Consider the following 15248-nt stretch of genomic DNA (forward strand, 5'->3'; position numbering starts at 1 on the left):
CAAAGCAAGAATGCGGTCGCTCCTCGCCAACGCTGCAGCTACAAGTCGCTCCTTGCCACCGCACAGCTGCACCTCTTTCCTATAACTTGAATTAGGGTTTTTTATTCTCAATTGAAATCTGATGCCCATTATTAAAGTATTGGGCTGTGTTATTTTTTGCCCATTAGTCAAGTATTTACGCCTATTTTATTTAAATTGAGTTAGTTTGAGTTTTAATAAATGGGTTAATAAGATTATTTAATATAAAATCAATAAAGTTCCAAAAAAAATTAAAATTAAAGATATACAGATAAAAATTAATTAAAAAAAATTAAAAATTAGTTACAAAAATTAAAATTGAAGGAGTAAAGTTAAGTATTAATTTATATAAAATCATATTGAAAATTGGAATCAAATTTAGTTTGTGTAATCATATAGAAAATTGGAATCATATATAAAATCATAAATATAATTCTTTATTGATTTATTTTTTAAAAAGTTTTCGACGAAATTTGATTTCCGTCGAAAATTTCATAAATATAATTGATTGGTCATAAAAATTATTAATGACTATATTTTGGTCAATCAATCCAATTGATTTGTTTCCAATCAATCTCATTGATTGATTTCCTTTATTTTCTCCATCTTCAATAAATTTAATTTAATGACTATATTTATATTTAAATTTCAAAATTTAAATCACAAATTCAAAATTAGAATTCAAATTAATTTTATTAATTTAACATTTAAGTTAATTAGGTTACGTTATAGATCAAGTCCAACTTGACCCATGATGTCACCTACTCTCTCTTGGCCCAATATGTGGGCTATTCCAACTTAGGTCCATTATGCCTTATTGGGCCCAAACCATATATGCTAGAATTCAAGACAACTTAAGGTGTTTGTGTGCGACCTATCAGGTCCAATATAGCCACTGACATAAATGGGTTTGAGTCCATTAGGCCCAATCCATCTAATGACAACATAGAGCACTAGCAATACTTTGTTGTCCCAGAGCTAGTTGAGTTCTTCGAATTATCAACCTGTTATACCTACATGGGTCCACCTGACTCTCAGCTTGTCTCTACGACACCTATGTACTAACAATTTTGAATTTTGAATTTTTGACTTTCTAAAAAAATAAATAAACAAACAGATGGAATTGAATTTGAAAACCATTAATGCAGGTCATTAGTTGGATATGTTTGATTTTGTTAACTGTCGAAAAGACACAAATATATTTTATTTTTTATTTATTTTTTTAAAGATTTTCGATGGAATTCGTTTTTCGTCGAAAATTTTCGACGGAAACTAAATTCCGTTGAAAAGTCCAAAAAATATAATTTATTTTATTTTATTTTTTCAACAGAATTTGTTTTTCATCAAAAATATTCGACAGAATCCCAATTCCGTCGAAAACTCCTCAAAATATATTTTCTTTTTCTTTTATTTTTATCAAAAGTTTTCGACGGAATCCAAATTCTGTCGAAAAGTCCAAAAAATATAATTTATTTTTCTTTTATTTTTTTTCAAAAATTTTCGACGGAATTCATTTTTGGTCGAAAATCTTCGACGAAATTCAAATTCCGTCGAAAAGTCCAAAAAATATAATTTTTATTTTATTTTTTTCAAAAGTTTTCGACGCAATTTGAATTCCGTCAAAAATCTTCGACGGAATCCAAAATCCGTCGAAAAGTCCAAATAATATAATTTCTTTTTCTTTTATTTTTTTCAAAAGTTTTCGACGGAATTCGTTTTTCGTTGAAATGTTCAAAAAATATGATTTCTTTTTCTTTTATTTTTTCAAAATATTTTGTCGAAATTTATTTTTTGTCAAAAATCTTCGACAAAATCCAAATTCCATCGAAAAGTCCACAAAATATAATTTCTTTTTCTTTTATTTTTTTTCATAAGTTTTCGACAGAATTTGTTTTCCATCGAAAATTTTCGACGGAATCTCAAATTCCGTCAATTTTTTTTTACGGAAAACAGATTCCGTGAAAAATTCCGTCAATAATTTCAACGAAATTTTTTTCGTCGAAAAATTCCGTAATAAAGACATTTCTAGTAGTGAACTAAACCACGATTAGCGAATTAGTGTTTGAAAATCCAATTCTCGTGGGAACAATCTCGTACTCCGGTACACTTTTATTACTTAACGACCAATGCACTTGTCGAGTCGCAACACCTGACTTAAAGTATTTTTATCACTTAACCCTAGGGTTGGCAAAACGGGCCAACCCGGCTCGACCCGGCCCAACCCGCATTCAGCCCGAAAAAAATGGGTCGGGCCGGGTTGGCTCGAAAAAAAACGAGCCAGAAAACCCAACCCGGCTCGACCCGAGCCGGGTTAGGGTTGGCTCGCGGGTTGGCTCGATAATCAGCTCGCGGGTTGGCTCGTAAAAAAGCTCACGGGTTGGCTCAAAAAAGCTCGCGAGTTAGCTCGAAATGATGCTAGTGGGTTGGCTCGCGGGTTGGTTAGCTCAAAATATTGGCTCGCGGGTTGGCTCAAAAAATTTAATTTTTGTGGTTTGTTCTCCTGTATAAAATTATTGTATTTTGCAGTCCAACTACAAGTAGAGTAGTTTACAAAATCCAAAAACATTAAATGAAACACAAACCACTCCACGAATCACAGGAGTAATTTATCATGATTTTCTGAATTACTCTAACTCACGATAACCATAAAACGTATGTAAAGCCAAAAAAAAAAAAAAAAATCCATTATATATTTCAACGATAAGCATCTAGAATCAAAAGCCAATCATGAAAAAAAAGGACCTGCAAAAGCGACCAATATAGTAAAGTCCATCAGTGGAGAATCCATCAGTAAAGTCCATTGTATTTTATTAAAAAAAAAAAAAAAGTAACCCGCGAGCTGGCTCGTTTGAGCTCGGGTTGGCTCGGGTCGGGCTAAATCGAGCTGGCAACTCATTTTTGCCAACCCAACCCGGCTCATTTTGTGCGGGTTACGAGCCAACCCGACGGGTTGGCTCATTTTTGCCATCCCTACTTAACCCCTCATTAAGGGGGATAAAGGATAAAAAAATTTAAGTCAGAGGAAGAAATAATGCAAAATTTTGGGAAGGGGGTATTTGATTATGAGCAAAGTTACCGGATTTTTTTTTTTTTAATTTTCCCTTAATTTTTTCAAACAATAATGAGGATGAGTTTTTTTATTGAAGAATACATAATTAAATAGTAACTAAACAATTATATTAAAAGTGTAATTAATTTGGGTTTTCGTCTCTATAATATTTTTTAATTTATATATTTTTTCTTATTTAATTTTGAATTTCTACTTTTATGTATTAATACTTATATTTTTCATTTCTTAACTTTTATACTCTATAATTTCTATTCATCAAACGTAATTACGCTTATACTTCATGAAAAATCTATCGTTATATTTTAACTTATTAAGGTAATGGTCCTTATTAAGCAAATAAATATTGATATAAAACTACAGGGACCTATACCAAAGAAAAAAATGGTAAAGATCATAAAAACTCAAATATTCATAACAATTATAACGACCAAAATCAACCTCAAATTTTTTTATTTATTTATGATGCTCTATCTGATTGGACTTTAAACCAAAACCTCGAAGATAAAAAAAAAAAAAAAAAAAAGAGTATTTATTGGTATTCTAATTTGTCCAACCAATTTTTTCCTTATTTTTAGGAAATATACCTGATTAAATAAATGGAGCATATTTTATTCTGCAACACGAGACAAGTTATCTCCTATTGCAGACACAAACATTATTAGAGATATAAATATATTTTTTTATTTTTAATTGAGATATTCTAGATCTTTCTCTTTTCTAGTTATTTTTTTCTATATAAGAGCCTCATATGTACAAATGAATTAACCAATCAATGAAATCAATATTTTTCATTTTCTCTATTTTACCTTCTAACATGGTATCAAGACCAATTTTTCATCTTCCATGAATGGAGGTTCCGCTACACTCATAATTTTTTTTTTATTCATCGATCATCCTCTCCCTTTCCGGGCATGTTTTTCTTCCAGATCTGCATTCTGGAGTATTATCGGATTTTTTTTCTTCCAGATCGACTCCCGATCTATGTTCTCCTTCACACCTTTTAAGGAGTTCATGTCTATCATCGGTGCATCTCCAGCTTCTTGTCCCACACAGTCTTGGCCCTTCTTCTCTGGTGCTTTATAGCCGCTGATTTTCGCGGTTGTTTTCCATCTTTGATGGTGGTTTTTCGGTCTACCTAAAATATTTTCCATATCTACGAGTCACCTTCCTTTTCCCCATCAGTGTTTATTCTCCTTCTCAATTTTTCAGTTTCTTTCTGATTTCACCTTTTTGGGATTTTACTTTTGCATTTTGTTTCTGGATTCTTCGCTTCTTCTTTTATCTCACCCTATCTCACTATTTCTTCTTCTTTATCCACCTTTACATCAGTTCTGATATCTTATTTTGGTTCTTCTAATATTGCTAATGGAATTTTGGGGCTGGTTGTGGCATGATTGCTACTTTCATGTTTGCTCTTAACTAGACCCCGGGTGTTGTTCCCTGGTGCTCTATCATTGTTTGGTCATATCTTCACCATTTTCCAGATCTGTGTTCTTTAGTCCCTATAGCATTTTCATCTATTTTACATATTCCTCCACCTCTGCCTCTCACTAGTAGTGCCTTCAATGTAGCAAGTGTTTAACCAAAGTCTGCAATGAAGTTCTTTGGATGAGTGGTTCTATCTTTTCAGTTTTATTTTTTTCCTGGCTTGTATTTGGCCACTTTGATTTTATTCCCACATATGTTTGTGGGGTTATTCAAGTCTGATTTGGCTGTGTATTTGGTTTTGCCATTGTTTGGCTTTATTTTGGCCTCCAATTCAGGGAGAGCATTTATCTCGGTTATTGCCTGGTCCGTGGATTATCCCAGTTATAGTGGCTCCGTCGGCTTTTATCTTTGTTGCAGCACTGATGTTCAGGCTGATGTCCATCCCAGCCCTTCCTTAGCTGATGTTCATTCCAGCACTGTCTCTTTACCAGCTCTTCATACTGATGATCATTCCAGTTGATTTGTTGTGCTACCTGTAACATCTCGAGCGCTAACGAGGGTCGGGGGTGATCGCAGATGCAAAGAGGCACGGACAAGGAGCGACTCCTGACAGGCTTTCAGCGGGGGGTTATATGAATGAATCAAATCGACACCCGAAAAAGAGGGATTTCGAAGACTGTGCAGGTATGAGACTGCACAGTTTGGGATAACTTATAAGAATTAATTGGTACTATCTATACTAACAATATGCATCTACTTTTCGGTAGCCCGTAACGGAAGAACTCCATAGTTAAGCATGCTTGACTTGGGGCAAGTCTGGGATGGGTGACCTTCTGGGAAGTTTTCCCAGGAAGTGTGCGAGGGAGGAAAAAGCATACTGAAAAGTCTCGTGTTAGTATGTGAGGATAGTCATTGATTCTTGAAGCGGTCGGGCGTTACACTACCAATTTCTCTGGTTGATGTTCCGTGAAGCTTTTATTTTCTTTCTTCCCAAAATGGAGTGTTCATGCTATTCACCCTCCGTCTTGAGGGGGAGTATTAGAGATATAAATATTTTATTTTATTTTTAATTGAGATATTCTAGATCTTTCTCTTTTCTAGTTATGCTCTTCTATATAAGAGCCCCGTATGTACAAATGAATTAACCAATCAATGAAATCAATATTTTCCACTTTCTCTCTTTTACATTCTAACAAACATTGTACAAGAAAAGGGGGGGAAATTGAGTGGGTCCCACACCTTTTTTAGTCAGTTGGAAAGTCTCGTTATCTCCTGTTGCATAAGACTTATATTTCCCTTAAATAAATAAGTTAAACAAGTATACTATTACTACTAGAAAATTCCATTTTTTCAATAAAAAATTTTCGTCCCAAATGAAGTTTCAACGAAATTATCAACGGGCTATAAGGTGTCGAATTTCTTTTAGTCGATAGCAATTTTGTGGAAATTTCAATTCAGTCAAAATTTTTGAAGAAAAAATATCATTATTCTGTAAAAAATGACAACCATAAAATACTATTTATTTAATGAATTATGTCGAAGACTTCGACGGAATCTATATTTCATCAAAAAAATTCGACGAAATTTATTTTCTGTCAAAAATTTTAGACGAATTTTAGACTATTTATTAAGTAAACAAATATTGATATACACTATAGGGATCTATACCAAAGAAAAAAATGGTAAAGATCATAAAAACTCAAATATTCAGTAACAGTTATAACGACCAAAATCAACTTCAAATTTTTATATTTATTTCTGATGCTCTATCTGATTGGACTTTAAACCAAAACCTCAAAGATAAAAAAAATGAGAGAGTATTTATTTGTATTTTAAATTGTCCAACCAATTTCTTTCTTATTTTTAGGAAACATTCCTGATTAAATAAATAATGGAGCATATTTTTTCGTGCAACACGAGATAAATGGTCTCCTGTTGTAGACACACAAATATTTTGGATCCCACTGTATAGGAAAAGGGGGGAAAATTAAGTGGATCACTCATCTTTTGAGTCAGCTAGAGAGTCTCATTATCTCCTGTTACATAAGACTTATATTTCTCATAAATAAATGAGTTAAACAAGTAATCTATCACTACTAGAATAGGCCATTTTTTCAATGGAAATTTTTCATCAAAATATGAAGTTTTCGACTAAATTATCGATGGATTGTAAGATGTTGAATTTCTTTTTGTCGATAGCAATTTTAAGAAAATTTTAATTCGGTCAAAAATTTTTGAAGAAAAAATAATATTATTCCTTCGAAAATGACAACCATAAAATATTATTTATTAATGAATTCTGTCGAAGATTTCAATGGAACCTATGTTCTATCGAAAATTTTCGACCAAATCTATTTTTCGTAAAAAATCTAGACAAATTTTTTCGGACAAAAATTTCAACTGAAAGTATATAGTCTAAAATTTCGACGGAATCTATTTTTCGTCAAAAAATTTCAACTAAATTTATTTTTCATAAAAAAATTTCGACAAAATTTATATTTCATCAGAAATTACCGATTGATTTTTTTTCGGTGGAAAATTTCGATGGGAAAGGATTCCTTCTAAAATTTCGACGGAATTCATTTTTCGTCGAAAAACAGATTCCATATCTAATTATGTCTCTATTTTCAATAGAATATGTTTTTCGGTCAAAAAAATCTGCCAGTAATTTTCGTCAAAAATAGAGCCTTTTCTAGTGATGTATTATATTATTTACATGAGAACATAGATTTAAATTTCACTACCACCATTTTTTGCACCGAAAGAAAACTAGTAATCTATTATCATTCCTATATTTATCTAAATTTTTAGTTGATAATTATACTAATTTGTATATTGAAAAAGTATTTCTCCAGTCACTAGAGATAACATTATCTCCAGTGAGTTCAAAATGATGTTGTTTTGTGATTATAAAATTAAAAAATTATAATAATAAAGACTAATATAATCCTGCATTATATTAGAATTACAAAAACATCTTGATTTTTGTCTCAAAACAATATCATTTTAGACTCACCGGAGATAACTTATTTCCATTAACGAGAAAAATCATTTACCCTTTATATATGTCAAAATTACATCCTGTTATAATACTATTATCATTTTAATGGATTAATGTTGCCTTATAAACTACAATACTAGCTAACTTAAAAATTAAAAAATTAAAATTAAAAAATCGGGTAAAAACTACAAGTGACAACTGCATCCACGCACCGAGTCAATTATTTAACATCACATATATATGTATTAGTAAATAAATTTTCAATCATGATAATGATTTGTGCATTGAACAAGTACAATTTCCAGAACCAACATTGTTTGCAATGCACAGAGGTTGAAACCGTCCACCTTTGAACCAAATGGATCGTTTTTGAAGAAATTCAGTAACAAAGGAGTTCAACATTTCAATGGTAATGTGTTGCATCACCACCACATGTGCAATATTTCCATCGCAAGCCAAATTCCACCTACGCGTAAAGTCATCATCTAGAGGCCTTTCGAAGACAACTGTATTACTAAATTCATTCAACATTGCACCAATGCCACCATCACGTAGTTGATCCACTAAGTAACGCGCATTCTGATACGAATGAAATACAAAGAGTAGAAGAAAAACAAGTGGGTGAGAGTGAAATTGAAGTACAGCAATTAGAAGAGAAGGATATTCATGCAGCTGCTAACAGTATTGCTGAAGGAAGAATAAGGAGGGAACTAAGAAGGCCCAAAAGGTTCACCTGTGACTAAGTGTAAGCGGTGGGGTCAAGTTAGTAATTATTAGGAAAGTAGTTAGTGGTATACACGTGGAGTCAAAACAGGACATGTATAAATAGAATTGGTTGTAACCCAGATGGGGTATTGAATAATATTGTCTTGAAATAAATCATCTCTTTTCTAATCTTCTTCTTCTCGAATTGGTTGTAACCCAGGTACTCGTCAACAGACATCGAGCCCTGAACCAATCTATCAAATTTCCCCTGCTTCCTCTCCTGCGCATCGTAGGGAAAGTACTTGCCCAAAAAGCATTCCTCGAAGAATGTCCACGTCATGACATGACCCTGCATCTCATAAGCACGAGAGGTGCTCGTCCACCACTCATGGGCATCGCCCTCCAGCATGTAAGTCGAGAACATCAGCTTCTGCGGGTCTGTACACTGCATGACCCGGAATATCTTGTCCAGCGCATGTAGCCATCTCGTTGCAGCAATTGGATCCAAAGACCCATCAAACACAGGTGGCTTATGCTTCCTGAAAGCATTCAGCCGACGATCAATCACATCACGATCTTCAGCAGGCCCCACAAGGGTCTCCATCATCTCGGCGACATGAGTAGCACTGCCAATGTGACTCAGGCTCTCATCTGAACACTAGGTGGAGGCGGCGGCGGCGGCGGCGGTGGAAACTGACCTACAGCAGGACCAGCCCTCATCTCCTCCAACATGACTCTCATCATTGTCATGTTCGCCAACTTGTTCACCTCGAGGACATCCTCAGTGGTCCTCCGGTTTGCTTCACGAACCTCCTATGCGGCTATTCGGTTCGCCTCGCGAACAGTGTCCATCATTGCCGCATTGGCCAATCTAGTGGCCTCCTGATCGGCTAACCTAGTCGCCAGCATCTCAGCCAATGCAGTCAGGATAGGATCGGGTTGATCCTCAGAAGTCTCTCATGTTCTCCCGGACCTTACCATGACTCTGCACAAGTTACACAAATTATGAGTTGATCAGGCCCACGCAATGTGATCACATATGCATTATCATAATAAAATTCGACGGAGTAAACACGCAACCAAACATCCTAGCTATTGTAATACATATAGGCTTTTCCCTCGAACCATTGCTCTGATACCATTAATGTAACATCCCGTATATATCCGGTAATGTTATCGTATTAAGCTGCGCTTAATTAAAATTGCGGAATATCTTTTTCTTTTCAATTATGATGCCATTAATCATTACCAACTTGATTACTTAACCATTTTCAAAACATCGCCTGTATGAACATTGCAATAAACAGCTAACAGAAATTAAATAACATAAGTACGTCTCTAGTCGCGGAACTACCACACGTAGACCGGACCAACTAGCAGTTTATACAACTCCAACTATAAGTACTAACATCAGCGACATGGACAATCCTCATGCTCACACAAATAAGGCAACAAAGCCCAACATAAGTCTCAACTCAATAATCATAAATGACAGAAAACATAAACAACAACCAATCCAGTCATGCCAGCATAAATATAACAGCAATAATCATCAACTAAGCTCTGGCCTCCTGCCGCCAGAGGTATCAGTTCCCATACTACCTGAACCTGAAATAAGCATTCCCCAAACGTGGGGTGAGATCTCTAAACAAGAAATCTCAGTAAGGCAAGGGGTCCTCAAGGATCTTCCACCCCAAGCTCACTTACATGTGCAATATAAGTTCAGAAGCAGTTCATCAATATCATTTCTAAAACAGTGCAATGCAGCAAATAATCATGTCATGTGTGTCAATACTATTCTACTGGCTAGAGAAATGCAGGATTTATATACGCCAAATACCCACACATAATGCAAGACGCCACTTGCATCCACCCCGGATCACCGTTTTTGTATGACGCCACATACTCAAGCTTACCGTCAAGATGGAACAACACATGCATATTAAAAGCCATTACACATAAAGCTCAACAGCATTCCAAATATATCAAAGCATGTAACACACATGCATATAACCATTCCCCCATGGGGCACGGTGGAACTACACAATGGCTAAACCGAGGACACGAAAGCTTACCTTGCAAGCTAACACTCCAAGCCAAGAGTCCAACCAATCCTCAAAGTCAAAACACAACAGAATCACAATCTGATATGGACCAATAATAAATCAATAAACATGCACTACAAGCATACATCATAAAGACAACGCCTTTCTTATACGTTTTATGTCTTGAGGCTTCACACAAAGCCATAAGTTTTTAATCCATTGATTCTGACTTAGTTCAATAATTACAGAAGTTCAACTTCCTAAATTTAGGATCCACAAACCCTCAAACATCAGTTCTGGATAAACAGTACGCTACTGTTCCACGCAAACTCAGAATATCCGAATATTTGTCGGGGGCATATCCGGATATCAATATCCGGATATGCATATCCGGATATCAAAAGACCCCATATCCGAATACCAATATCCGGATACCCATATCTGGATATTTCGCAACAGACAGCAACTTCTGCCTTCGCGAAGATATCCATCCAAAGGTCCAACTTTTACCAATTATTAACGTCCAAGCATGCATTTTTAGGTGTGTTTAACATTACCCACCCTTAAGTCATCAACTTAGCTCATTACATGCATCAAGGTTCCATTTTTAAGCATTAAAAATCATGAACAAAGGTGGTAACACTTACCCAAAGCTCAAAACAGATCAACAATGGCTCTTGCAGCTCACCACACTGCCTCTACAGGTCTGACCTTCAAGACACACGAAAATACCACTCAAGCAAGGATCTTTCTTCACAAAGTTTGCTCCTTAGAGCTCCAACAACCAAGGAAGAAGCTCACCGACTCACACAAGGCCACTCAGCCCACAGACTGACTCCACACAGCCTCTCAACTCAGAACAAGTGTTCTCTTCACATACACAAAGGCCACTCACACAAGGCTCAAGTGTTTGGAGATGAAGAAACCAAGCAAAGGTGACACTTGATCTCAAAAATGGTGAAGAGAACTCAATGAAACAGTAACAAGAAACTGACCAGCCACCCAACTCACGTAGGACAATAGGAATGTCTAGGGTTTTGTGCAAATAAGAGTATTTATAGCCACTTAACCATTAAACACATAGTATTAACTTTAATTGCTACGCTCAGCATTTTAATCCCAAACTCAGGATTCTTAACCTACTTAATTTTACAAGAATTAACATATTTTTCTCATATTTTTCGCAGCACCTTTTCAGTACGCGCTTTTCATAGCCAGTATCAGTTCCTGGCACCAGTTCTCATTATTTTAACTTGAAACTCGTTTTACAAGTCGTATATATTATTCTAGGAATTATCATGCACTTATTATAATTTTCCGGGATACTTTTTTGGTACGCATTTATACCGACTAGCAGAACAGGTATCTGCACTTTTCGTCAGAAAAGCGACTTTCAACATTATTACTCAATTACTATAATTATTAGAGTCTCATAATAATTATTAGGATCAATTACGGAATTATCTCATTAAACTAATAATTAACTGATTAATTTCCTTAATTAACGGTGCAGGTTCTTACAAGTATCGTAACATAAATATTAGTTAATTTTTTCAGTAGATTATTTGTAGAAATTAAAGATTCATTAGTTAAAATATCGTATGACAATAACTAATTGTATAATACAGTTTGAATTTAATGTTTTATTAATATAAAATTTTTATATTATCACTTATAATAATTTATTAATTTATTATTAAAATGAAGTTTTCCTTCTGTTAGTTGTTGCGACTTCGGCAAGTGCACTGGTCGTACAAGTAATAAAGTGATAAGATTAAGTTGTCGATCCCACGAGGACTGATGACCAATCAATAATTTATCCATTCAACTAAAGTTGGATCGATCATGAGAGGAGTTTCTTGAGAATATTATAATCAAATTAAAAACAGAATTTTTAAACTTATTTTAGTTTTCAATATTTGAGATAATAAATTCAGAATTAACAAAGCTAGAAATTGGTTTTAAGTTTTTAATAAAAAAATGTAGCTAGGACTCGACTTTCCCAATGATTTCCTAACGAATCTACCTATTCTTATGATTATATTAAAGATCAAGTTATTAACAGTTCTTTCTGTATTTGATCAAATCTCAATCCCTTGGTAATCTAATCCTTTATTTCACTTCAAAGCCTAATCCATTGGTACTTTTTCATAAATAAGCATTAACGCAAGAACACACGGTTATAGAATTCATAAGTCTGTCCCTAGATAATACAAATTCCAGCAATCAATCAATCGAAATCGATACACCAACATCCCTATTGTCATGCACGACTCTAATGCTCATTCAAGATTGGCCAGATCATAAACAAGACTAGGGATTTTAAACAGATTAATTGCATAACTTAAATCAAGAATATAAATCATAAGAGAAGCAAATAGCGTTTAAGAACCCATTGGTTCCGTCTCGCCCTAACTACTTAAAGAAAATTAGCCTGACATAGTCAGCAAAACAAGAACAATAGATGAAAAGAAACTAAAATTCATAAATGAAAATAAAACCAGGTCTCCACAGTGAAACTTTGACCGTTCCTCCGCTCCTCTGCCTCCTCTCTTGAATTCGCTGTCTCCAGAAGTTCTCCTCTCTGCTTCACTCGCGTTGTATTTAAAGAGTAAAATTTTGGGCCTCTGATTCTGGACCAGCTCGCTGAAGCGAGCTGCTCAGCGAGCAATTTTCTCCTCCTCATTGTTTTGCTCGCTGGAGCGAGCAACAAAGTAAGCTCACTTATACTTCTCGCTCACTTGCTCGCTGAAGCGAGCAGTGGAGCGAGCGTGACCAAATAGTTTTATATTTATTTAATTTATTATTTTTCTTTGATATTCAGTCGATGCCAATTGCCTTCTCATCCTTATCAGGTTAGTAATTTGTTATTCCTGGTATGAAACAACCTGAAACAATAAAAAGGATTAGGATCTTATATATTTGTTGGCATTTTACTAACTTTTAATATTTTATTAATTAACACTATATTTTTAATTATATTAATTATTATTTTCACTAAATTTGATATTAAAAGCATAGTATATTTGACACTTATCAAATCATTCCCAGATTTATTCATTGTTGTCCTCAGTAATGAATTAAATTAAAAACATGGAATAATGTAATAGTGTAAAAAGCATGCTTAATATAGGACTAGACAGTATATAAATTTAAAAATGATTAGACTTGGGTAGAAAATAGCAGAATTTTTAAGAACCAACATTTAACTAAGCAGCCTTGAAAGTAAGCAAGTTATAAAATTGAAGTATAAGTTCTATCAATCAAGCATAAAAACTGAATTGTAACACATCCCTCACTAGATATATCAAGTCACTTATCATTCATCTATCTAAGGGTAAGTGTTTCACTCAAATTTTTATTGTATCAATATTTTCATAAGCTTGATAATATTCTCACTTTCCACAGTTAATTCACACGCACAAAAGATCAATAGGTCTTTATTCAGGTTGTACTGGGGCTGGGCTAAAGGTAGGAAAAATAAGAAAAAATTAGCTTAAACATTAAAATACAGAAAGATCATGGTAAAGTGTAAACACTCAAACAATAATCCTTGTTCTCCTTTCTTTCCTCCTTTGTCTTTTTTTTTTCTTTTTCAACACTTTTGTATTTTTCTTTTTCTGTGCTTTTCTTTTTCAACCCCTAATACTTTTCTTTTCCATTTTCATTTTATTTCAACACTTTTATTTGCATAAAAGCAATAAATATTTTTCTTTTTCGCCATTTTCATCTTTTACTTTTGCTCAACTCACCTAACCTCTTTTTTCACCACTTTGAATTACATGATAAAGTACTCATGTTTACACCCTACCATGAAATTTCTATAATCCAATCTTATTTAAAGTAGACGTGTATGTGGAGTGGCTAATTAAGTCAACAGGTATAAAGAATAGAAAAGGCTTAGGTTCAACGGGCTAAACAAAGGATATCATAATGGTTGGCTTTTTGGCTAACTAGCTAAAACAATAAAATGCCTCAATCATTTCAAACATGCATGTAAACAACCATTTTAAGGAGAAATAAAGCAAGTTCTGGTACTATTTTTAATAGTAAAATGCACACTGAAAAGAAATTTCTGTTTAGGCTTAAACCTCATGGTTATATGTGTGTAATTCAGTAATTTATGCTTTTTCTCAATCACTCATACTGTAATTTCATTATTCTTACTGACTCTTAGACTAACTCAATCAATGCTTATTTCTAAAATAAAACATATTCTAAGTCATCACATCATAAATTAATTTATACTGACTAATTCTTACTTAACATGATTTAATAATTCAGACAGAGAGAAGAAACACGATAAGATAAAATAAAGACGAATAAGGAAAAGAATTTTCCCTGTTTTTTTGAAAAAAATTGCGGCTCTTCGCAGCTTCACAAGGAAGTCTAACTGCTACTGTATATGGTGGTGCTCCCTATTCTCAGATTTAGAATTTTGTTGTCCTCAGCAATGGACTACGCATCAGAAATAAGGAGCACATAATAAAAACATGCAGTCACATAAGATCATCATCAATTATACATCACCATGGAGATCAAAAGTTTAAACTAAAGTAAAATAAACCAAAACAAAAACTAAATGCAGCAAAATAAAATAAAAGCATAAATTCGTTGGGTTGCCTCCTAACAAGTGCTTGTTTAACGTCATTAGCTTGACGTTACAGCTTCATTAGACGTGGTGGTTTGTAGTCAGAATTCAAAGATGATGTCATTCCTTTTATCATAAATATTGCTTTGTCGTAATAGTACTCTCGTGCATATGGGCGAGAATGTTTGGCCTCAAGAACTCTAAACTTAGTCTTGATGTGCTTTCCCTTGCTCTTCGTCTTTGTCATCTTCACCTTCGGCTTGCAACTCTCATCTGGCTTATGATCTTTCTTTTCTTCCTCTTCTGCTTTCTTTCCCTCAATAAGGAAAATTTTCTCTGGCTGAGTTGTAGGTGGTGGAGTTTCTTTTTCAAACATTTTGAGAATAGCTC

The sequence above is a fragment of the Gastrolobium bilobum genome, unplaced genomic scaffold, assembly GCF_033153095.1.
Source record: "Gastrolobium bilobum isolate Gb01-03AN ecotype WA unplaced genomic scaffold, APGP_CSIRO_Gbil_v1 utg2831, whole genome shotgun sequence".
Classification (NCBI taxonomy): domain Eukaryota; kingdom Viridiplantae; phylum Streptophyta; class Magnoliopsida; order Fabales; family Fabaceae; genus Gastrolobium; species Gastrolobium bilobum.